We start from the raw sequence: 23,838 nt of genomic DNA on the forward strand, positions 1-23,838 counted from the left end.
GAATATAAATTTGTAAATTTGTACAACTACTACGGAAAAGAATATGGAATTTCCTCAAAAAATTGAAACAAAACTACCATAAATCCATCAATCCTACTGTTGGGTATGTATCCAAAAGAAAGTAAATCAGTATATCAAAGAGCTATCTGTTTTCTTATGTTTAGTGCAGCAGTATTAACACTAGTTAAGATATGGAATTAACCTCAGTGTCTATCAATGCATGAATGCATTTAAAAATGTAGTATATATACACAATGAAATATTATTCAGCCATTAAAAAGGAATAAAATCCTGTAATTTGCAATGTCATCTATAGAAGTGGAAGACATTACATTAAGTGAAATAAGCCAAGCATAGAAAGACAAATATCACATGTTCTCACTCATATGTGGGAGCTTTAAAAAAATGATCTCATGAGGGTAGAGAGTGGAATGGTGGGTAGCAGAGGCTGGGATGAATAGCATGAGAGGAGAATAAAGACAATCAGTTAATGGGTACAAAATGCAATTAGATGTAAGCAATAAAATCTAGTGCGACCCATCCTGCTTCTGCTTGCCCTTTGTGGGCTGTGCCCACTGCCTAACCAGTCCTAATGAGATGAATAGGGTACCTCAGTTGAAAATGCAGAAATCACCCACCTTCTGTGTTGGTCTCACCGGGAGCTGCAGACCGGAGCTGTTTCGATTCAGCCATCTTGCCATGAGGCCCTATTTTAAAATTCTTAATGATTGTCTGTAGGCTTTCACTTAACAAATAACAGAAATGTGCTATAAGAGTATTACTCAAGTAATATGCTCCCATTAGTGGTTTATAAAGTCAATTTATGTGTTCATAGACAGGGAGAAAAAAAATAGAATAAAGATTAGTGTATTGCCCATGAAAAGATACTTGTTTCATGAACTAATTTTGGTTTTGAATATAAATTCATCTATGTACTAAGATGCAATAAAAAATATATCTCAATATTAATCATAGTTTAAAAGTGTGATAGACTATAGTTATAAATCTAAGAAATAAGTTTTTTACTTATTAAAGCTATAAAAAAAGTTATTTACTAACTTATTTTTTGATTTCCATTTAGTCCTCTTCTATTGTGATGTGTGAAAATTATTTTAAAAACAGACTTATAAAATGGAATTCAGATAAGATGATTCATATGAACTTTTCTACCTCATTATTACTTATGTTAGAAAATTAGTCAAAATTATCTTTTTGAAAAGGGATCAGAGAAAAATTAATCTCTACAGAGATAATAGTATTTCCTGATATTTTTCTGAGCAATGGCTCCAAGACCAGTCAAACAATTCTGAGAAGACCAAAGGATGATAAAGACATCTTAAAGGCATCCTTGTTTTACAACTAAAACGTGTGGCACATACCTCAGAGAGATTTTTCTTAGTTTTCTTACTTAGATTTAACTATCTACTAAGGTTTTCAATCCAAAATAGAAAAATCCAGATCAATTAATACAAATGACAAAAATGTTCCTTGTTTTGTGTGCAATTTCTTCTAAAAAAGTAACAAAAATTTACTATAAAATTTTAAAATTTAAAACTAATTAGAATAAAATAAGCCCAATAGCAAAATAATTACTTTAAAATTATAAAAGCAACATTTCTAAAATTAGATACAAAAACTGCAGAAAAGGATAAGGAAGAAAACATTTAAAAACGATTATTTTACTAATGAAAATATTTCACTTTTAATAAATTCATTAAATTGAGGGTAGAGAATCTCTACTCTTCCTTAAGTAAATATTCAAATATTTCTGTCCTTGCATAAGTAGACTTTCAATATGCCAAGGTGAAAAAGGTCAGGGGCCAAGATCCTAGAACTCTTTTTTAGATTGAATCAAAACTGTATAAATCAAAGCAAAGTGTATGTTTGTGGTATTTAGGGCTGCTTAATCAGAGACTTGGACTGACCACAGAGGTCCTAGCTGAGGAAGTAGAAGAGATTGTTAGAGCTATCACATGGGGTAATGCTATGAAGACTCAGGATGAGGGCTAGGCCTCAGTATATCTCTCTGCAGAGGATCACAGGCACAGACAGTGAAATCTGAAACTGATCATGACTTTCCCACAGAGATTAGAGAGAAGCAGTGAAGAGAAAGGTGAGTAGATTTACAAGCTGCCTGGGTGGGATGCTGTCACTTAGGGAAGACAAGAATGAAGTATTCCTGCCAATGGCAGCTGGATTAGCAACTGTGAAGTACACTAAGCAAACACTTCATACCACAGGATTTCTCCCAGGGGTGAATACAAGGCTTACAACAAGTACTACAAGTGTTCTTCATAAGACTCACAGGTTTGGAGATCATTGACAGCCTGACAACTATCAGGAGAGTTTAGTGGCCCCCAGGGAAGTCTGATGGAGAGAATGGATGGGCCTGCGTGGTGGCATTTTACTCTGAAGTTATGTTTTCCCCTGCACTCTGCTTCACAGAGGAGTCCTGGCCTTTGGGATGTGCTATGATTCATCCTTTGGGATCTTAAACTCTACCTAGATTCAAGTCATGTGCAAAGACAAAATAAAAGTGTCAACTGATACAACTCTGTTCAGAACAGGAGCTTTATCTGACCACTGGGACAGGACATAGTCAAAGACACACAATACAAAAATATGGGATTGGTGAGAGGCCAGAGCAGTACTCCATCAATCAGCATGCAAATAATGTTTTATGATATTATTGATTAATTCTATAATTATATACTTACATAAAATGTGGAATATACTTATGTAGACTACGAAATATAAGAATACTTATATGGAATAATGGTTATAAGAAAGGACTCTGGAGTTATAAAAATCTAGGCTCCAAGTCTGTTTTTGTTCTTTTAACTTATTTACTTGGTAATTTTTCTGAATGCTATTAAATTATTTATAAAAATGGCAAAATATCTACCTCACAGTGTTGCTTCCAGAATTTAATAATGTATGTAACAGTGGTTTGCACAAAATATATATGTGTATACTCATTAAATTGCCTCTATTAAAACTAATAATAGAAGAAAAAATATTACAATTGTGGGAATAAACAGTAAGATTCATAGAATTCAATATAGATGAAATGCAGAAGCTAGCTGGTCTAAAATCTTGACTGGTTTATGAATGCCAGAACCTATTATTACAGAGATACTAAATAGTTGATTTGATTTAATCACATTTAAAACCAAAGTAAATGTATAGGTGATCAAGTGCCATGTACCAATGCTAATACAGATGTTGCCATTCAGATGGTCTGAAAAGTAATTTGTAATAGCCTTTAAGTAGTTACTTAATGTAGCCTCCTAAATGTCTAAATCAATACCAGGGTGTGCAGCTACTTACTTGTCCAGGGATATGTGATTCTTTATCTATCTATCTATCTATCTATCTATCTATCTATCTATCTACATATCTATCTATAGATTGGTTTATTATTTGCAGTGTGTGTTTCTTCAGTGTAGCAGGAAGAACATATTTGTGACATCAGCACAAGTAATCACAATTATCAGGTACCTTGAATTACCATATTTTTGGTGTTCAATTCACATTATGTAAATGACCTGATCATTTAAAATGATTTCAAAACTATGCTACAGGGCTGCAGTAACCAAAATAGCATGGTATTGGTACAAAAACAGACATACAGACCAATGGAACAGAATAGAAACCTCAAAAATAAGACCACACATCTATAACAATTTGATCTTTAACAAATCTACAAAAACAAGCAATGGGGAAAGAATTCTCTATTTAATAATTGGTTCTGAGAAAACTGGCTAGCTATATGCAGAAAACTGAAACTGGACGCTTCCCTTACACCTTACACAAAAATTAACTAAAGATGAATTAAAGACTTAAATGCAAAACCCAAAACTATTAAAACTCTAGAATAATACCTAAGCAACACCATTCATGACATAGACAAGGGTAAACATTTTATGATGAAATTTCCAATTGAAGCAAAAACTAACATTGGCAAATAGGATCTAAGTAAACTAAAGAACGTCTACACAGCAAAGCAAACCATCATGGAAGAGAAACAGGCAACCTCAGAATGGGAGAAAATTTTTGCAATCTACCCATCTGACAAAGGAATAATATCCAGAATTTACAAGGACCTTAAACAAATGTACAAAAAAAAAAAAAAAAAAAAAAAAAAAAAAAAAAAAAAAAAAAAAAAAAAAAAAACAACTTCATCAAAAAGTGGGCAAAGGATATGAATGGACACTTCTCAAAAGAAGACATTTATGTGGCCAAGAAACGTATGAAAAAAAGTTCAACATCACTGATAGTTAGAGAAATGCAAATCAAAAACACAATGAGATACCATCTCATGACAGTCAGAATGGCTATTATTAAAAAGTCAAGAAACAATAGGTTTTGTGAGGCTGTGGAGAAATAGGAACACATTATGTATGTATATATGTATGTATGCATGTATGTATTGAGATGGAGTCTCATTCTGTCTCCCAGGCTGGAGTGCAGTGGTGCAATCTCAGCTTACTGCAACCTCTGCCTACCAGGTTCAAGCAATTTTCCTACCTCAGCCTCCTGAGTAGCTGGGATTACAGGTGTGCACCACCACACCCAGCTAATTTTTGTATTTTTAGTAGAGATGGGATTTTATCACATTGGCCAGACTGGTCTCGAACTCCTGACCTCAGGTAATCTGCCCACTTCAGTCTTCCAAAGTTCTGGGACTACAGGTATGAACCATTATGCCTGGCCTAGGAACACTTTTAGAATGTTGGTGGGAATGTAAATTAGTTCAATCATTCTGGAAGACACTGGGGTGATTCCTCAAGGATCTAGAACCAGAAATGTCTTTGACTTAGCAATCCAATTACTGGGTATATACTCAAATGAATATAAATCATTCTGTTATAAAGATACATGCACACATATGTTTATTGCAGCACTATTCACAATAGGAAAGACGTGGAACCAACCCAAATGTTCATTAATGATAGACTGGATAAAGAAAATGTGGTACATATACACCATAGAATACTATACAGCCATAAAAAAGAATGAGATCATGTCCTTTGCAGGGACATGGATTAAGCTGGAAGCCATTATCCTCAGAAAACTAACACAGGAACTGAAAACCAAACACCACATGTTCTCACTCATAAGTGGGGGTTGAACAATGAGAACACCTGCATACAGATCGACACAGGGAGGGGAAAAACACACACCAGGGCCTTTCAGGGTTCGGGGGTGAGAAGAAGGAGAGCATCAACACAAATAACTAATGCATGTGGGGCTTAAAAACCTAAGTGACAGGTTGATAGGTGTGGCAAACCACAATGGCACATGTATACCTATTTAACATTACATGTTATGCACATGTATCCTGGAACTTAAAGTAGCCAATAATAATAATAACAATAATAATAATAATAATAATAATGAGGTCATTTAAAAAGTAATAAGTCCAAAGTGAGAGAGATTTCATGGTAGGTATAGCAACTCAGTCCTATAAAAGGTGTTGTGGATAAAAAATTATTCTTGTAATTCATGAATTCCTGTAATGCATGGATTGCTTTATTCATTGCAATCCATGAGATCGCTAGTGCTGTGTGTTTTGATGCCATGAAGGAACTGCATCGCTTCCAAGGTCACAAGTATTTCTTAAAATCCAGTGATACCATAAGATGAGTTCCAAACATTCCTATACTCTGGATACGTATTCCCAAAGCTTGAGATCACTCACAGGAGGAGACTAAGATTAAGGCGTTTAAGGAGGATAGAAAAGGATGGCCTAAATTCCTGTTTAGAGTATTAGCAGTATGGGAAGGAGATTATGAGTTAGGTGAAACTTAAAGTCACTTTACACAATCAAGCCTAAAACTGACTGAAAGACTCAGCCTACTGGAATGAAGGACCCTGGATTAGTCTCTGTTGGGTTTAGACTGAGTACCTCTAATTGCCAATTTGAAAGTGAAGTCCCAAGTCTTAGCACAGACTCCGACCTCTACTATTTATGCCATCCCACTTAATTACCTTGAGCCTTAATTTTCTGATTTTGAAATCTAAGGTTAATATGTATTTGATCAATTCACTAGATTGATATGATATATGTTGATAACATTATGTTAGCATGGTTCACCCAGGACTTACACATTCTGCAACTGGAATAAAATGCAGACAACATGAGAGAAATTGCTATTCAAATTATTCACCTTGAAGGAAGAGCAAACTATGATACAAGCTACAAAGGTATACTATTTAGTAATTTGAAAAGAAAAGTAAACTCAATTTAATTGGAAAGTGAAGAATAGCCTCTTAAGAGAATGAGGAAGGGCCATGTAGGGAAATTGTCCTCGTAGGGGTTTCAGTTTACAATATATTAATTTTAAGGACACATTAACACTAAAACCATGTTTTGACATAATCATGGAGTCAGTTTCTTAAATGTCTACTGTGAATCTAGCATTACCTTTAGTACCAGAATAATAGACATAGCTCCCATATTCAAAGAGGTATCTAAGTGGCTATACTAACAAAGGGCAAAGATTCAAAGTGGATAAAAATGACATCCATGTTCTGGGAGAGGTCCCATTAGAAACATTATTGCTTGTCAGTTTTGAAAAACAGGCATCTCCCCCAGAATCCTGCACATGCAACTGTGTGATGCTACTAACAAAGTGACTGTTCATCAGTCATTTTGTGTTTTTTGGTACCACTATCCCTGCCATCTTCCCTAGTTTTAAGCCACTAATATATTTATTTATTTTTCCATTATAATAAAATACCCATAATATAACATTTAGCATTTTAACAATTTGAAAATGTAAACTGCAATGGGATTTAATAATTCACAAAGTTGTGCAATCATCACCACTACCTACTTCAAGAACATCATCATCCCAAAAGTAAGCTACGTACTCGTTAAGCAGTAACTTACTGTTCTTTTTTCTCTCAGTCACTGGTAACTATCAATTTGCTTTGTATACTTTAGATTTTTTATGTAAATGAAATCACACAATACGTAGCCTTAAGTTTAACTTCTTTCACTTAGCCTACTGTTTTCATTCTTCATCCATGTTTTTGTGACTGAGAAATGTTCCACTGTGCGTATGTGTATGTGTGTATGTGCATACACACACAGTGTACACATGTTTTGTTTATCCATGAATCAACTGGTGAACCTTTGGGTTATTTCTACCTTTTCACTATTGCAAATAATGCCACCATAGATATTCATGTACACAGTTATATTCAAACAAGCTGTCATCATTTTAATGCCCCCTTTCATCTTCTATACTAAGACTAAGCTCTTCTCTCAGTGTGATGTCAGCCTCCTTATGCTTTTCTAGAGTCTTCTGCTACTACTAGCTCTTTTTATGCAATCCCACCCAACTCTTATACAAATGCGATGACCAAGTCTGCCACACACCTCATGCTTTGCCACTGCCTGAAATGTTCTCATCAGCCTGTTGAACACTTACTTTCTGGCTTTTCTAGAAGCAGCTCAGTCATCATTTCCTGCTGGAAGCCAGACCTTCTATGTCCTTCAGCTCATCTAACTCATGCATGCATTAATCAATAGGCCAATTCCAGTCTATTCCTTTCATTTATGTGAATACAGGTCAGTCTCTTTGCTAAGCTATGAGTTTCAGTGTGGTATAAAGTATAAGGTATAAAGTAAGTTTGATTCATCTGTGAATCCCAGCAGAGAATTTTACCACATAGTAGATATTCCATAAATGTTTGTTGAGTGAATGCACTAAATGTAAAGATGAATGGCATTTGTATTCCATGAAGCAAAAGTAGAGCTCTGCAGACTTAATCCTGTCTTTAAGCAGCATTTGTTATCTCCCTTATGTCTCTCTACCTCAGACAATTAATCTTTCAAGCTTACCTCCTGAAAATAGACTGTAGAAAATAACCAAGATCTAGGGAAGAACAATGGATATGGTCAGAAAAGACAAATGTGATTTATGGCACTTCCATCCTTATCTCCTAGGGTCCATGTCAATTCACTTTGCTTTTTGAGTCTCTAATAGAGGCTAAAGTAGGCTCAAGTACAATATCAAAAGTCTCAGCTTTAGTGCCACTTTAGCTCTCAGACACTGGCCAGGTGATCTCCAGCTACATATTTATTTTGACTCAATAATTTAAAGTATTCAGTGGAGTAACTTATAATAATATTTGTACCACGTAGGTTAAAATACATTGAAAACATATTCAATCCAATAATTCTTAATTGGCTATGCTTAATTAATCCTTAATTAGCCAATTAAGAATTGTTGGATTGTCTTCTAAACAAAATAGAACATATAGTTTAGAAGAGAAAACTATATGTTCTACTTAAAGTGGTAAACTCTCACCATGCCTTCATTGAAACAAATTCTGTTTTTTAGTCATGGTAAAACTCAATAATTACTTCTGAGAAGGGTTCCTGGCTATTCCAGTCTACATTAATTTTCCCCTTTTTTCTGCACTCATTGTACCTTTATCTTTCTTTCCCATATTATCTCCCATCGCCCTGTGTGCCTTGATATATTTGTCTCTGTTTCCTAGTAAGTCATAAGTTTGGAGAAGACAGAAGCTATGTTTTACCTACAGTGATTAATACAGTGCCCTATACATAGAAGGTGCTCAATCAATGATGTTGAATGGATGTCATACACATTCAATCAAGTTTGACAGAAACCTGGTATTGCTATTACAACAGTGAAACAGTCAAGTAGTCATGAGCACTAGATTTAAGCCATCTTGCAGAATGATAATTCAGGCAGCCAGAAAAATATTTATATCAAGTGAAATAAAGTTTTATATACCATTAGCACAACCAAGGTTGGGGCTCGAGGAAGGCTTATTTGTAAAGAGATGGTTACAGAAACTTGTGAAAAGGAATCTCTACTTTCCAACTTTGGGTAATGATGCCTGCCATAAAATTATCTCTCAGTAAAGTAATTAATTTAATTTTACATAATAGGCAATCTCTTCCTCATTTTATATTTTTATGGCATTTCAGAATTAAAACAATTACTGTAGCTCAAAAATGACAGAACCAAAAACAAGAACATGTTACATTCTATCCCTTTCATCTCAGAAGACCCTCAAGAGTAAGTATAGAAAATAATCCTCTTAAATTACTCTGCAGTACTATTTAGAAGGGAAAGGGAAGAGTGTCAAACCATTATATCCAATTTGATAGAGTCTTCTGGCTTGTCATAAATTATAACTTTACATGATAACACTTTCTATAATATGCTTATATATTTACTAAATTAACCAAAAAGAAATCGTAAGCTCAGAATTACAACTGCATAATTGCCAGTTAGTACATTTTTCCAGTTATTAAATAAGCTTTTATAAAGCAGCTGTAGTCAAAAGACTCTGCTTACTTAGGAAAGAGCTAAAAGAGAATCCTTTTTTAAGGATTCATAGATACAGGAGCAAAAATGTGATAAATTATTTTCTAATTTCCTCTAGTGAGTTTGTTTTCAGTGGAACTAAGAAATATAAAATAGCTAGAATAATTCGTAGGAAGGAAAATCACTACTATAATTTCCATTAACATTTTTTATTATAAATTTCCAATTGGGAGGGTTTTTCTTGGTGAACTTATCTGTTATCAAAAGAAATTGGGCAAAGAAACAAAAGGATTTAAAAATTTTATTTTCTATTATATCCCTCTCTATGAAAAGTTTTTATAAGCATATTTTTCTATAAGCATAGAAATCATTTTTGTGAAGACAAACCTTCTAAGCTTGACCCAAGTCACTTATTTGTGTCTTTGCTCTTCTGAGGGTTGTTTTCATATAAAGGAAGATATAAAATTCTATGTATTTTTCAGTCTTTATAGCGTTATTGTGATTTTATTGAAGCATACTCTATTTGCACATTGACTTCAAAAGAATGATGCTAGCATCTTTCATTAACTCTCATTACTCCATAAAAATATATCTTTGGTTTTATCCTTAATATAATGTCTTAAATTTACATAGCATTTAATATTACCTATTCCACATATTTTCACTTCAGACATTTTGATATTCTAATAGAGCCACAGATGCTGATTTCATATAAATGATATTTGATTTCCAGTAAAAAGTGTTACTATTAACTGTATTTCTTTCCCCCATTATGGGAGAGTCTACCACAAAATTTAAGTATACATTTAAATTTAGAGAGTATTTACTCATCTCATCTATGTGATAAGGAGTATGTGTCTTTGTTTCTGCTCTTAAGAAGTTATAATGTCACACATGCAAACACTTTTGTTAGCAGCATATGATAATAGATGCAAAAAGAATCAAAGAAAAAAACAACGTCCAGACATGACCTTAGACAGGCAATGATAGCACAAGGGAACAGAGAATAATAGGGATACTACCATTTAAGGATTGTCAAGGAAGATACAGTCAGACTTCTGAATATCTAAAGAAGAACATTTCTCACATACGGACTATTGTAGCCCAGGGATTGGAATGGGCTTGATGTTGAATATAGTTGGTATTAAAAATAAATGAATGAATTAATTAAGGGCACAATTCATTCATGCTTTGATGTTAAGAATTACTAACTTTGGCAGCGATCCAAGATGGCTGAATAGGAACAGCTCTGAAGTGCATTTCCCAGCGAGAGCAATGCAGAGGGTGAGTGATCACCGAATTTCCAAACAAATTTTTACTGCCCACACACCAGAAGATTCCTGAGCAGAAAAGCACCACAAGTCTGCAGCATGGCTGTTTCAGTCAGTGCAGTGGGTCTCCACACAAAAACTCACACAAATTGGGACACCCATTTCAACTGGCTCCTGGAACACCTGGGAGACAGAGTCGCTGATTCACCTGAAAAAAAGGGGCTGAAATAGGGAGCCAGATGATCTGGCTTGGTGGATCCCACCCCTAAAATGACCAGCAATCTGAAACACTCTGAGAGTTTCACAGCAAGCACAGCTGGACCTGGGATAGTCCAGCTTTGCGGGGGGGAAAGGGCGTCTGCCATTACCAAGGCAGTCCACCATTACTGAGGCAGACTGCCATTACCGAGACAGTTCTAACTATACCTCTATACACAAAGCTGCAAGGAAGTTCACACAGCAGCTGGGCAGAGGCCACAGCAGCTCAGCGATGCCTCTGCTGGCAGACTGTGACTAGGCTGCCTCCTCACTGGGCAGGGCATCTCTGAAAAAAAGGTAGCAGCACATCAGGAACTTATTAGTAAAGCCCTACCTTCCCAGGACAGAGCACCTGGGAAAAAAAGGTGGTTATGAGTTCTGCTGCAGCAGACTTAAACATATCTGCCCAGCAGCTCTGAATGGAACAACGGAGCTCACAGCTCAGCACTTGAGTTCCTATAAGGGACAGACTGCCTCCTCAAGCAGCTTCCTAACCACCGTATATCCAAAGAGACACCTCATAAAGGAGAGCTCAGGCTGACATCTGGTGAGTATCCTTCTGGGACAATGATAGAAGAAGAAACTGGTAGCAACCCTTATTGGTCTGCAATTGCCACAGATGATCCCCAGGCAAGCAGGGTCTGGAGTGGACCTCCAGCAGAGGTTAGCTATTGCAATTCTATAGGGAACAAACTGCTTATTTTATATTTATATTAGCAGATAACTTTATGAAATCATTTAGAATAATATTTAAATTTGAGACTTTATGGAGATATGAAACCACTTTTAAAGAAATAATTAGGTCCATATACAATCATGCTAAATATATGTATTATATTTGTGTGAAAATACTATAAAGAATAGATAATCAGTGTTGGGCTTCATATTTTCACAATGTAAAATTGTATATCCTGCAAGTCTCTTATTCCAGACAAACCAGAGAAGCTGAAAATGTACTTACATACACAAACACATGAATATTGTTCAGTCTTAGAAAAGTAAAGCAATCTTGCCATTTGCAACCATATGGATGAATCTGGAGGGCATTATGCTAAATGAAAGAAGCCAGACACAGAAAGACACATACTCCATGACCTCACTTATATGTGGAATCTAAAAAAGTCAAACTCATAGAAACAGAGTAAAAGGGTAGTTATCAAGCTTAAATGCAGCAGGGAAAATAGGCAGATGGCCGAAGGGTATAAACTCAGTTATAAGATACATAATTTCTGGAGACCTAATGTACAACATTGTGACTGTAGTTCGTAGTAATGAATGCTTGAAATTTGCTAAGAGAGTACATCTTGTTTTCTTATCACAAAAAAGGTAACTATGTGAAGTGATGAATATAGTATTTATCATGATTTTGGTAATCATTTCATAATGTATACATATATAAGGACATCATGTTGTCCACCTTAAATATGTATAATCTTTATCTGTCAAATACACTTCAATAAAATTTGGGGGGAGACAGCTTGAAAGCATTTTGGTGATAACAAGGCAGCCAGGACTTAGTTAAAATTTTGAGGAGAGGCAAAGTGCAGCGAGAGGAGACTAATATTCAGCTCCACTTTCCCACAACATGTCTGGAGACTGGATGGTCAAGCAGAACTTAGGCAATTTCCAGATGTTTAGGGAGATAAATACCAAATTTGGAACAAATTTCAGTGCTTTTCTTCCTTTGTGTAAAGCCATATATCCATCTAGTGTAATTTCAATTTTGTCTGAAACACTTTTATTTAAACATTTTTTGTAGTGTTGCTCTGATGGTTATAATCTTTTTTAATTTTTGTATTTTTGAAATCAATTTTATTTCACCTGCATTTTTGAAAAATATATTTAGAGAATTCTAGTGGGACAGTATTATTTCCTGATCACTTTAAAGATGTGATTTTACCATATTTTCCCTTGTTATTATTTTCTACAGAAAATTTGAGATCATCATTGTTGTTTTTTAATATGTAATATGTCTTTAATCTTTGGGATACTTTTAGGATTTTCTCTTTACTGATGATATGCTGTATCTTGATGTCATTTTATTCATGTTTCTTATGCTTTTATTTCATTGAGTTTCTTCGGTACGTGGAGCTATAGTTTTGTAAAACAAATTTGGAATAATTTAGGCCATTATTTCCTCAAATATTTTTTCTGTCCATCTCTTACTTCGTTGAACAGTGGCTTGTGGTTCTCTTTGAAGGGATCCTTAACATCCCTTTTAAGTTGTATTCCTAGGTATTTTATTCTCTTTGTAGCAATTGTGAATGGAATTTCACTAATGATTTAACTCTCTGTCTGTTATTGGTGTATATGAAGGCTTATGATTTTTGCACATTGATTTTGTATCCTGAGACTGCTGAAGTTTATCAGCTTAGGAAGATTTTGGGCTGAGATGATGAGTTCTTCTAAATATACAATCATGTCATCTGCAAATAGAGACCATTGACTTCCTCTTTTCCTAATTGAATACCTTTTAGTTCTTTCTCTTTCCTGATTGCCCTGGCCAGAACTTCCAATGATATGTTGAATAGGAGTGGAGAGAGAAGGCATCCTCATCTTGTGCTGGTTTTCAAAGGGAATGCTTCCAGATTTTGCCCATTTAGAATGATATTGGTTGTGGGTTTGTCATAAATAGCTCTTATTATTTTGAGATATGTTCCATCAATACATAGTTTATCAAGAATTTTTAGCATGAAGGGGTGTTGAATTTGGTTGAAGACCTTCTCTGCATGTCTTGAGATAATCATGTGTTTTTTGTCTTTGGTTCTGTTTATATGATGGATTATGTTTATTGATTTGCATATGTTGAATGAACCTTGCATTCCAGGGATGGAGCCAACTTGATTGTGGTAGATAAGCTTTTTTTTAAGACCAGTATTTTATTGAGGATTTTCACATCGATGCTCATCAGGGATATTGGCCTGAGATTTTCTTTTTTTGTTGTGTCTCTGCCAGGTTTTGGTATCAGGATGATGTTTAGCATATGTAGGTTTTTATGGTTGAAAGGAGTTTGGAATTAATTGCCTATATTGTGAAAATCAGAAACTTTATATGTCTGTTTATAAATATTTTGCTTAATTTTTACTGAATGTAAAGTGTCCACACATATCAGTCATGTAAGTATCTCCATTGCAACTGATTTCTCAAATATTTCAAAAGAAATAACACAGTCTACTGACTAGGAATTTTGTAAACATAGAAGTATAACTGGTTGATGTGTATGTGTATAAGTGTATGGTCTATGAATTCATGCTTTATTTAAAATGTTAATAATTCATAAGGAAAAATAAAACTCAGTGAGAAATAATATATGTAAGTTAAGAAACAAAAGGAATGAACTAATTTTATTGATTTGGCAAATGTTTAATTTTTAATGTCAAATTAATAACCAAAGAACATAATTAACTGTTGAAACTAATTAAGTGATATGCATTATTTCTAAGTAGAAGCTGAAGAAATACAAACTGAAGCCAAGAAACAAAATAGATTCCAGCCTCAGACAAATACAATCCAGTGGATTGTAGCAGAAATGTGATTTTAACTAGATATCAAACAAAATAGGACAAGAGACAAAAAAATCTCTTGTGGTAATAGAGCAAAAAACAAACAAACAAACAATCAAAACAAAAATAACACAACTAAAAAATATTCCATGAAGATGAATTTTACCTGGTGATAAAAAGATGAGATGAGACAATTTTTAAATGAGTGATAAACCACTCAATATTTTACAGTTGAATAATTCAGTTTTAATCAAAAAGGAATCCAATAAATCAATCAAATTCTTATAAAAGATACAGTATAGATTTTATTATAACATCTGTAACTAGAAATATAAAACATTAATTTCAGGTTTGAAAAAAAATTCAAATTGTCATGCTTATCCCTCCCACATGTAGTATGTATACAGAGATATATTTCATTTTAAATATTTAAATGTAATTGTCAACTATGTTGGATTCTAAGCTATTGATTTTCACCAAGTAATTCTTAGAGAGACTAATTTTTTCCATCATTCTTTTCAAGATTATTATAAATAGGACCATCTGCGAATTTCAAGCTTTTATATGGTTTAACTAAATGTGGATACAAAGTCATTTTACAGAAGATTTAATAGCTCAGATGGCTTTTAGTTTAGCCTTTTCCTTAGAATTTGATATCATACTGGTAATACTAACACTTCTAAAAAAAATATCAAGCAGAAATAGGAATTTATTAAAAACGAATAAGACACAAAAGTAATTATACATAAATGTAAAGGAAAATATTATTTTCTTAAATAACAGTGGAAAGTAAAAGTAAAGTGTATATATTCAATGTAAAAATTCTTTCCTTTTTGAGTTAATCCTCATAGCTACTCTGCAAACCCTTTTTAATATTTACCAATGTCTTTACAGCTCATATTTTGACATAGAAATTCCACTTCCAAGAAAGTACAATAAGAAAATAATCAGTGGTGGCTGCAAGATAATATTCAATTTAACACACAGTGTTTATAACAACAGTTTTGAAAATAACCTGGATATTAGATATTTTAAAAGGTTAAAAATTGATTTAGAGTCAGGAAGGCAACCTAGGTCCAAAAGAAAGCACACAGGTGAAGGCAGCCCATTGGAGGCCCCACTTGGGCCAGGAGGGCATCTTACAGTGAGTGACCTGGAGCAGCAGGAGTTAAGCTCCACAGAATGCCTAGACCTGGGCATGCAGGTTCTCTGCCTTGGGCACACATTTCAGGGGCCCTGCACATTAGAATATCTTTCTTTGCATGGAAAAACAGGGGCTATAGCCCTAGGCCAGCAACTGTGTAAGCCTGTTCTGTTTCTCTCCTTGGAGACACTCTAACCTTTTATACCTTCCTAACCCCAAGTGAGATTGCATAAGTGTTCCAAGTACCATGAGGATTCATGTCTATGAGATGGTTTCTGGACCCATAACTTCTATTATGGTTTCAGAAAGATGACTGGCAAGGATCACACCCACAGGCAGGGGCTGTATTTCTTTTACTAGAGAGCAGAAGATTGATGTGCAGGAAAGGTGCTGAGATGCTGAGTTCTTTCTTTTCAACAGAGGAGAGAGTTCAGGACTTTGGGCAACTGGCACAGTTTACGGACTGTAGCCAAATGTGTGACCAGTATGCCTATTCTTTCGCTTTTGCTTTCCAGTTGCTGTGCTGCCTATGGTCTCCAGGCCCTGAAGGCTGAGGAGATGGCAGTAGTCATCCTGTTCCTAGGAGTTTACTATCACTGGTGCTCTTCACAGGTTCCCAACCATATATCAGGCAACCCTTAAGGAGTGTCTCAGCTTATCCTTGGAGGGTTTTCATGACCATCAACAACTTACTTCTATCAATGTACTCTATTACCACTGATTTGCCAATAATATGCTTTCTTTTATGTAAGTCTAAGGCATACCAAAGGAAAGATAAATATTCCTTGTGCAAATAAAATTAGTCTTTTAGCTCTGTGTAGAAACTCTTCCCTACTCTGCCACTTAGTACTATTGCTTGGAGGGTAGGAAGGTAGGGAATGTGATTAAAATCGAAAGAGATTATATTCTCTGATTACAATGATAACAGAATTCAAGAGAAGAGAGGTTGAAGGATGTGTTGTTTGCCATCTTTACTATAAAGTTCTGTATGGTAAAGTCAATATAATCAGAAAATGAACTATCATTCATATTTTGCAGGCATAACTCACATTTATAGTCACTATCAATGAAACATAGTAATGAACTTTGGATGAGTCATTAAAAGCCAAAGTTCATGGGCTGCGAGGTGGATGATACAGTCTCATGAGAAATAATGTAGTCAGCAATAAATAAGTGTTATTAGGAAACTGCAGGAGGAAGATTATTAATATCATTTCAATACAGATGGCTTCAGAAAGCATTTCAAGTAATAACAGCACTGCTCTTTTCTCCTGGGAGATATAAAATTAGCCAGGAATGGTACATTTGACAAAACAAAATAGAAAAATCTGATTTCTGGATCTGTACAGAAAGAAATAGTGTCTAGACATCATGAATATTCACATACACTGATTTGACAATAAACAAATACATACATGATACTACTCATTTTTATTTATTGATATGCCTCCATACCTTACATGAAGTCATGCAGTTTTTAAATCATTTTAATCAAAATATTTATATAGACAAAAGCCACTAAAATATTTTTCTGTGGCCCCACAAAACCTGTTGATGGCCTTGTTGCTACACTTAGAACTAGGACAGTTAAGCACAAAGAAACTATACTGAGTACAATGGGATTCAGGCTTCTTACTCTTGGAAAAGGGAAGTACAAATAGGTGGAGAGACACAACTAGTATGAACTCTGCATTGTTGCACTAGAAATAGAGTTGCTGGTATAATCACATGAGTTTCACTGTATAGAGATAGAAATATGGATATGGATAGAGAGATGAATGCTTATAGATATAAATATATGCACATATAAATATACATTTATTCCAGCCCTTTACTTTGCAAAGGCACCTGAAGAGCAACACATCAGTAGCAATGAGTACATCTAGAATACAGATGTTGGTTGCTAATTATATTCTCCCTGGAAAGAATCCAGAATTTTTTGAAAATGGTGGATCTAGGGATGGGACAGGGAAAGTAAAAGATGAATGTAGAACATCTGCAGGAGTGAGAAACACTCAAAAATGATGGGGACATGACAAAAAGATACAGGGATGAAATGAAAGAAACTCAAACAGCCAATTGTAAAGTAATTTCAGAAGAAAACATGTAATGATAAGAGTGAATTATAATGTTAAATAAATGAGGAATCCATAAATAAGTAAATAAATAACCAGAAGGTAAGGAAATGCTCTTTCTGACAATAAAAGCCAACTATTAATTATAAGTAAATAGCAGAATGAAATAATCACTATTGGGAAACAATATAAAAACTTTAAGCAAGGAAAAAACATCAATAGGTGCTAAAATGCTGGGAGACAGTGAGATGAGAAACAGGATTATATATAGCCTGAAAATATTTCATCACATTTATTACAAATTAACATGTTGTAATATAAAATATTACAAAGGGAAAACATGTTTATTACCCAGGGGAAATGTAACTTTATAGTCTATCAGATTTCATCTTAATAACTGAATGATGAAAGTAAGACTACTAGTAATGGGACACATCAACATTATCTGGTACCTGGTAGAATGCAGTGGAAGAATACAGCATTACTTCTGTGATATTCTGGATGATATTTCCTCCAGATTGGACTTAGGTCCAATTATGAGGAAACACTGAACGAAGACACTTGGTTGACAGAAAACTAAGTGGAGACTGTTCTTGAAGCAAGGCTGAGAGTTACATACAATATTGCTCTCTATGATATAAACAGAAATAATGGAGGATAATCAATGTTCTGCCTATTTTGAACAGCTCTTATGTTCTTTTTTTTTTCTTTTTTTTTTTTTTTTTTCATGCTTTGTTACCTGTGGATCTGGGGAGTTTCTCTCTTTATTTTCTCCTAGAGCTAAGCCCTATTGTTAATACATTCATCTTTCTCTCTCAGGACTCTATTGTCATTGTGTTTTATTAGCCTGTGACATGAGTTAATAAATGTTGTCTTGTCAAACTAAGCATGTAGATTGACATGAGTGCAATGGTCATTCCTCAGGAGGCCAAAGCAATTTTGATCTGACTCAATGGCATCTGACAGAAACATTTAGCAGGTCTAAGTCAGGTTTTATTGAGAATAGGAATTCAGGAATCTACCTCTTGCTGGAGAGGAAACGGGGAAATTAACTGAGTGGACATGTGTAGAATTCTCAAGGAATAATAGAAACCTAGAAAGTTATCTACATTAGCAAAAATGGAATGGCATTTAAAAGATAGTACTGGTTCTCTAATTTAGTGTGGCAAATTATCACTGACTAGCTTGAAAACAATGAATTTACTAGGTTCCATTTTCCAAAATTTTGATTCAGTAGATCTGGGTTGGGGCTCAGAAAAGTTTTATTATTATCAAGTTCTTAGTAGATTCTTTTCCATACTAATCAGAGAACCAACACCATAGCAGTATCTTACAAAACTCATTCTGCTATTGTTAGTATTGACAACTGCTGCTGTTAACATAAATAACTTTCCTGGACTTTGTAATTTCTCAAAAGATATTTGACCCTCTACAAAGTTTCTATTTAGTTATTTTCTTTGCCTCCTCATCAGGGCAAGCAAAAGAGCTGGGTGTGGAGAGCATGGACCATACTCTGAAAGACACTGAATTATTGGATTAAAGAGTTCATATATCTAAATTAAAAAGTAAAAAAATTAACATATATAATAATATGTGATACTCATATATAATAAATAATATATGTAATATAGTCACTTATAATTACATATATAGTATTCACTTTTTAATATAGATATATGCACTCTTTAATCCAAAAATTCAATCCACATATAATATTTATATACACTTTTTAATATAGCTATATTAGATGATGGTATAGATATAGATAAATATAGATTATAGATACAGATAGATGTAGATAGCACACTGCAGATCTTGACACAGTGGGAAAGCTGTTAGTTGTACCCAGTTTTAAACTGGTCTCTGACAGATGAATATATGAGATCAAGTACTTACCTTTCTACATGGTCTTCTCTTGGAATGCCCTCTTCCTCTGGCATCTGTTCTTAGGAAAATAGTTTCTGAGAACATCCTGCTTCCAAAGCCTCACTTACGCTTCCTTTTCACCTATGCTCTACCATACAATTAGCACATCAGATTTATTTAGTTAACAGTTTCACAAACTGAGATGTCTTCCTCACCTTTGTGATATCATTATCTATCACAGTGCCTGACACATACCAGATACCCTCAAATTATATGTTAAACTAAAATAACTACTTATGTCTATTTTATGTTGTTGTGCACAAAGTTAGCCTAAAATTGCACAAAGTTACCCTAAGACAACACACATTTATTATCTTACAATTTCTGTGGGTCAGAAATTTTGCATAATTTAGCTGGGCCCTCTGCTCAGGTTCTCATGAGGCTGAAATCACAGTGTTGACGCAGTACATCCTTATCCTGGAAATTCAGTTAGGGAAAGATCAACTTCCAAGCTCTCTTAAATTATTTAAAGAACTACTTCTTTGCAGTGGGATGGCAGAGGTCCCTATATTCATGCTGTTGGCTGGGATCTGTCCTCAGCTCTCAGAAATTGCTCATAATGTCAGGCCACATAGGCCTGTTTCTTATACTTTGATTGTCTCTAATTTCTTGTCTCTAACATCCAGATTATTTAAAAAAAAAAAAAAAAAAGGATCACCTGATTTGGTAAGGCCCATCTGAATTTATGGAGGTGATTATACAGGAAAATCTTAACAAGGACCAATAATCTCTGGAGCTATCTTATAATTCTGCCTGCCACAACCCTTAATAAATTAAGATCTCAAAATATTCATTCTAATTCATGTGTTGTTCAATTTTATGTGCAGCTCCACATTCAAACATTTTATTATCTATTATGTATAGTCAGACAAACAATAAACCATAGCAATTTGATTAACTAACTGTTTTGCAAGTCAATTTTCTTTTTCCCAGTGCTGGTAAATGTTAAAGTCTAGTACTATGGCAAAAAAAAAAAAAAAAAATGTGGCTGCTAAAAATTCCTTCTATCTTAAGTAAGATAATGGGAGGAAATTGATGCCTAACATTGACCTTTCCTCTATTTGTATAGATAACAATAAAGTAGCTAACTTAAAAATGACTGCTTGCTTTGACCAGGTATTGTGCTACTGCATACATTATGTTATTCAATTTTAAGTGAATCATATTAAGTTTACCATTACTGTCCCTATTTTACAGATTATGAAGCCTAAGCTAAGAGAGAAATTTAATATAGATTTTGAGGCTTTTACAAGAAACATCCCTCTCTAGAAAAAGAGCTATGTCTAACTCATAATGAAATGAGTTTCTATCCATGCGTCTGTTTTTTCTTATCATTCTTTATCTTCCTAAAATTCACATTTGAGATTATTTGTTAAAGAAACTAAAATAGTTATCTCTTTCTCTACAATGCCTTTAAATTTTCATTTCAAAATGGACTATTATATCAGCAATGTACAATTGAAGGTAACCTTTGTAAAACAATAAAGATATCATTTTGTTCCAGAAACACAGTAACAGATTCAATATGACACAAAGGAATTCACAGCATGTTACCACCTTTCCATTCTCAGAAAAGAAATATATGTTTAAAACCCAAATAAATTAGTCAAATTAATAATGCTTCACTAAATGAAAACATTAAATTTTGAATGTGTGTAACTAACTAGGCATAAGTAATTTTCAAAATTAAACAGTTTAAATCTTTCATAGGTATGCCCTTAATAAAAAGGTAGAAAAACTACTGTGCTAATAAATATAAATATGCATATACACGCAAAATAATATTTCTCATAATATTTCTAGTACCCAACTACTTAATTAGTATTTATTCCGTTAACATTTTCACAAATTAAGTTGTCTTCTTCACCTCTGTGGCATCATTATCTATCACAGTGCCTGATACATACCAGATACCTTCAAATTATATATTAAACTAAAATATGTTAAACTAAAGTATTAACTAACTGGGTACCAGAGTGAATGGTACTTGATTCTATATGTAAGAAATTTCTATTTTGCTATATTGAACAAAAGTATATTCATGTAAAATGTAGTAAAAAATACTTTGCATGAATTGTGTATATAAAAAGCTTCATATGAGCTATTTCCCAAAGCAAAAATAAAAATTGGCCAATATATGAATCAGGATCCCATTACTGCTTCTGTTATAAAAAATTACTTATAATTTAAATGAAATTTTTATTTCAACATCACTAATAAAGATTGAAGTCCTGCCTTCATGCTCTTTACAGAGAAGAGAAGGAAATAAGACATGTCTGCAAATGAGTAATTTGGGATAGGAAGCACTGACAACTCATTTAACAAGCAATTCTCAAGCACCTGCATCAGGGAAACACTCCACTAAAGTGACTGACTTAAAATAGCCTGCCTCTGTGTTATTGAGAAGGAGGATGACAGGTAAACCAAATCCCAAGTGGACAGATTAATGGTACCCCCTGGGGTAGGTACCATTTCCTAAGGGAAGCAGAAATGTGTGTACGTGAAGGTAAAGAGTGTATATTTCAGTCTGTGTCCCTTACAGTGGCACACTTTATCAAGATTCATAGGTTGATGATCATATATGGGACAACATGTCAAAGAGCTCTGAGTTCTAGAAAAAAAAAGGTAAGAATCACATCTTGGAGGAGAAACTGCAAGTTTCTGGAAGATTGAAAATCATAGCTTTGAGTCTGTATTCTCAATATATTTAATCAGATACACACAGGGCACTGACTTTGCCAGGCATCGATCTAAGAACTTTCAAATATTAACTCACTTAATCTGCTAAACAATCCTAAAGGGTTTGCAGAAGACAGCTGTTGAGCTGCAGTGTGTAGACTTGAACCCAAGTACTTGGATTCCATAGTTCATGTATTTAAACAATAACTATATTACTTTCTCAGTATAAGGCAAATGAAGTGAAATGTACTAGGATTTAGGAAAGATTTAAAAATTCATTTCAAAAGATATGATCAAGTGTGTTCCTTTCTTTTATCTACCTTTCAAATAATTCAGCAAGCAGAGTAAAAATACTCCTTGACAAATACAGATAGGGTTTCTCCTTGCAACCATTTCAAAGGCCCTATATGCCATGCAAACAATCTAATCTATGTCTTTTTGAGGCTTAGCCTAAAGCAGTGGCCATTGCAAAACACAATCAAACATACTCCATCACATGGCTTTACATCTTTTTTGGCCTTGCTGTCCACATTTTCCCCCTTATCCTCACATTCTGGACTTAACTTTTTTTTATATATATATTTTAAATTCTGGGGTATATGTGCAGAACATGCAGGTTTGTTACATAGCTATACACATGCCATGGTGGCTTGCTGCATCCATCACCCCGTCATCTACATCAGGTATTTCTCCTAATGCTATCCCTCTCCTGGCCCCTCACCCCCTGCTATACATCACCTAAACCCCACCCCCCTCTCTGTATCCATGTGTTCTTATTGTTTAACTCCCACTTATGAGTGAAAACATACAGTGTTTGGTTTTCTGTTCTTGTGTCACTTCGCTGAGAGTGATGGGAGTGTATATTAGTTCAACCATTAAGGAAGACAGTGTGGTGATTCCTCAAGGTTCTAGAACTAGAAACAGCATTTGACCCAGCAATCCCATTACTCGGTATATACCCAAAGGATTATAAATCATTCTATTATAAAGATACATGCACATGTATGTTTATTGTGGCACTATTCATAATAGCAAAGACTTGGAACCAACCAAAATGACCATCAACAATAGACTGGATAAAGAAAATGTGGCAAATATATACCTTCGAATACTATGAAGCTGTAAAAAGGATGAGCTCATATCCTTTGCAGGGTCATGGATGAAGCCGGAAGCCATCATCCTCAGCAAACTAATACAACAACAGAAAATCAAACACTGCATATTTTCACTCATAAGTGAGAGTTGAACAATGAGAACACATGGACACAGGGAAGGGAACATCGCACACTGGGGCCTGTCAGGGTGTGGGGGGCTAGGGAAGGGATAGCATTAGGAGAAATACCTAATGTAGATGACAGGTTGATAGGTGCAGCAAACCACCATGGCACATGTATACCTATGTAATAAACCTCCATGCTCTACACGTGTACCCCAGAACTTGAAGTGTAACAATTTTAAAAAAAGAATACAATTAACTGGAAGTTAATCTTTTTAAGGTTAATTAAAGGCCTAGTTGTGCCTGGGGTGAGTTGGGAAGAGGCCAGTTTCCATAGATTTATACACTGAGCACCAAAGTTACCTGCAGAACAGGGAAGTTGTTGGGGATAGCTTTCTAACAGTGACAGCTACACATAATAATAAGAAAAACCTCAGCTTCATCCCTTC

The 23,838-nt window shown here is 34.5% G+C and overlaps 1 long non-coding RNA gene across 1 annotated transcript in view; it reads right to left on the reverse strand.

Annotated features, from left to right (window-relative positions):
- Positions 1-655: 655 nt before the first annotated feature.
- LOC119473636 overlaps positions 656-23,838 on the reverse strand; it is a 191,482-nt gene continuing 168,299 nt past the window's right edge. The window contains exon 3 of the long non-coding RNA XR_005202840.1: positions 656-745. This is a non-coding gene — a long non-coding RNA (uncharacterized LOC119473636). The remainder of the gene's footprint in view (positions 746-23,838) is intronic.

The sequence above is a fragment of the Cebus imitator genome, unplaced genomic scaffold (genome assembly GCF_001604975.1).
Source record: "Cebus imitator isolate Cc_AM_T3 unplaced genomic scaffold, Cebus_imitator-1.0 Scaffold171, whole genome shotgun sequence".
Classification (NCBI taxonomy): Eukaryota; Metazoa; Chordata; class Mammalia; order Primates; family Cebidae; genus Cebus; species Cebus imitator.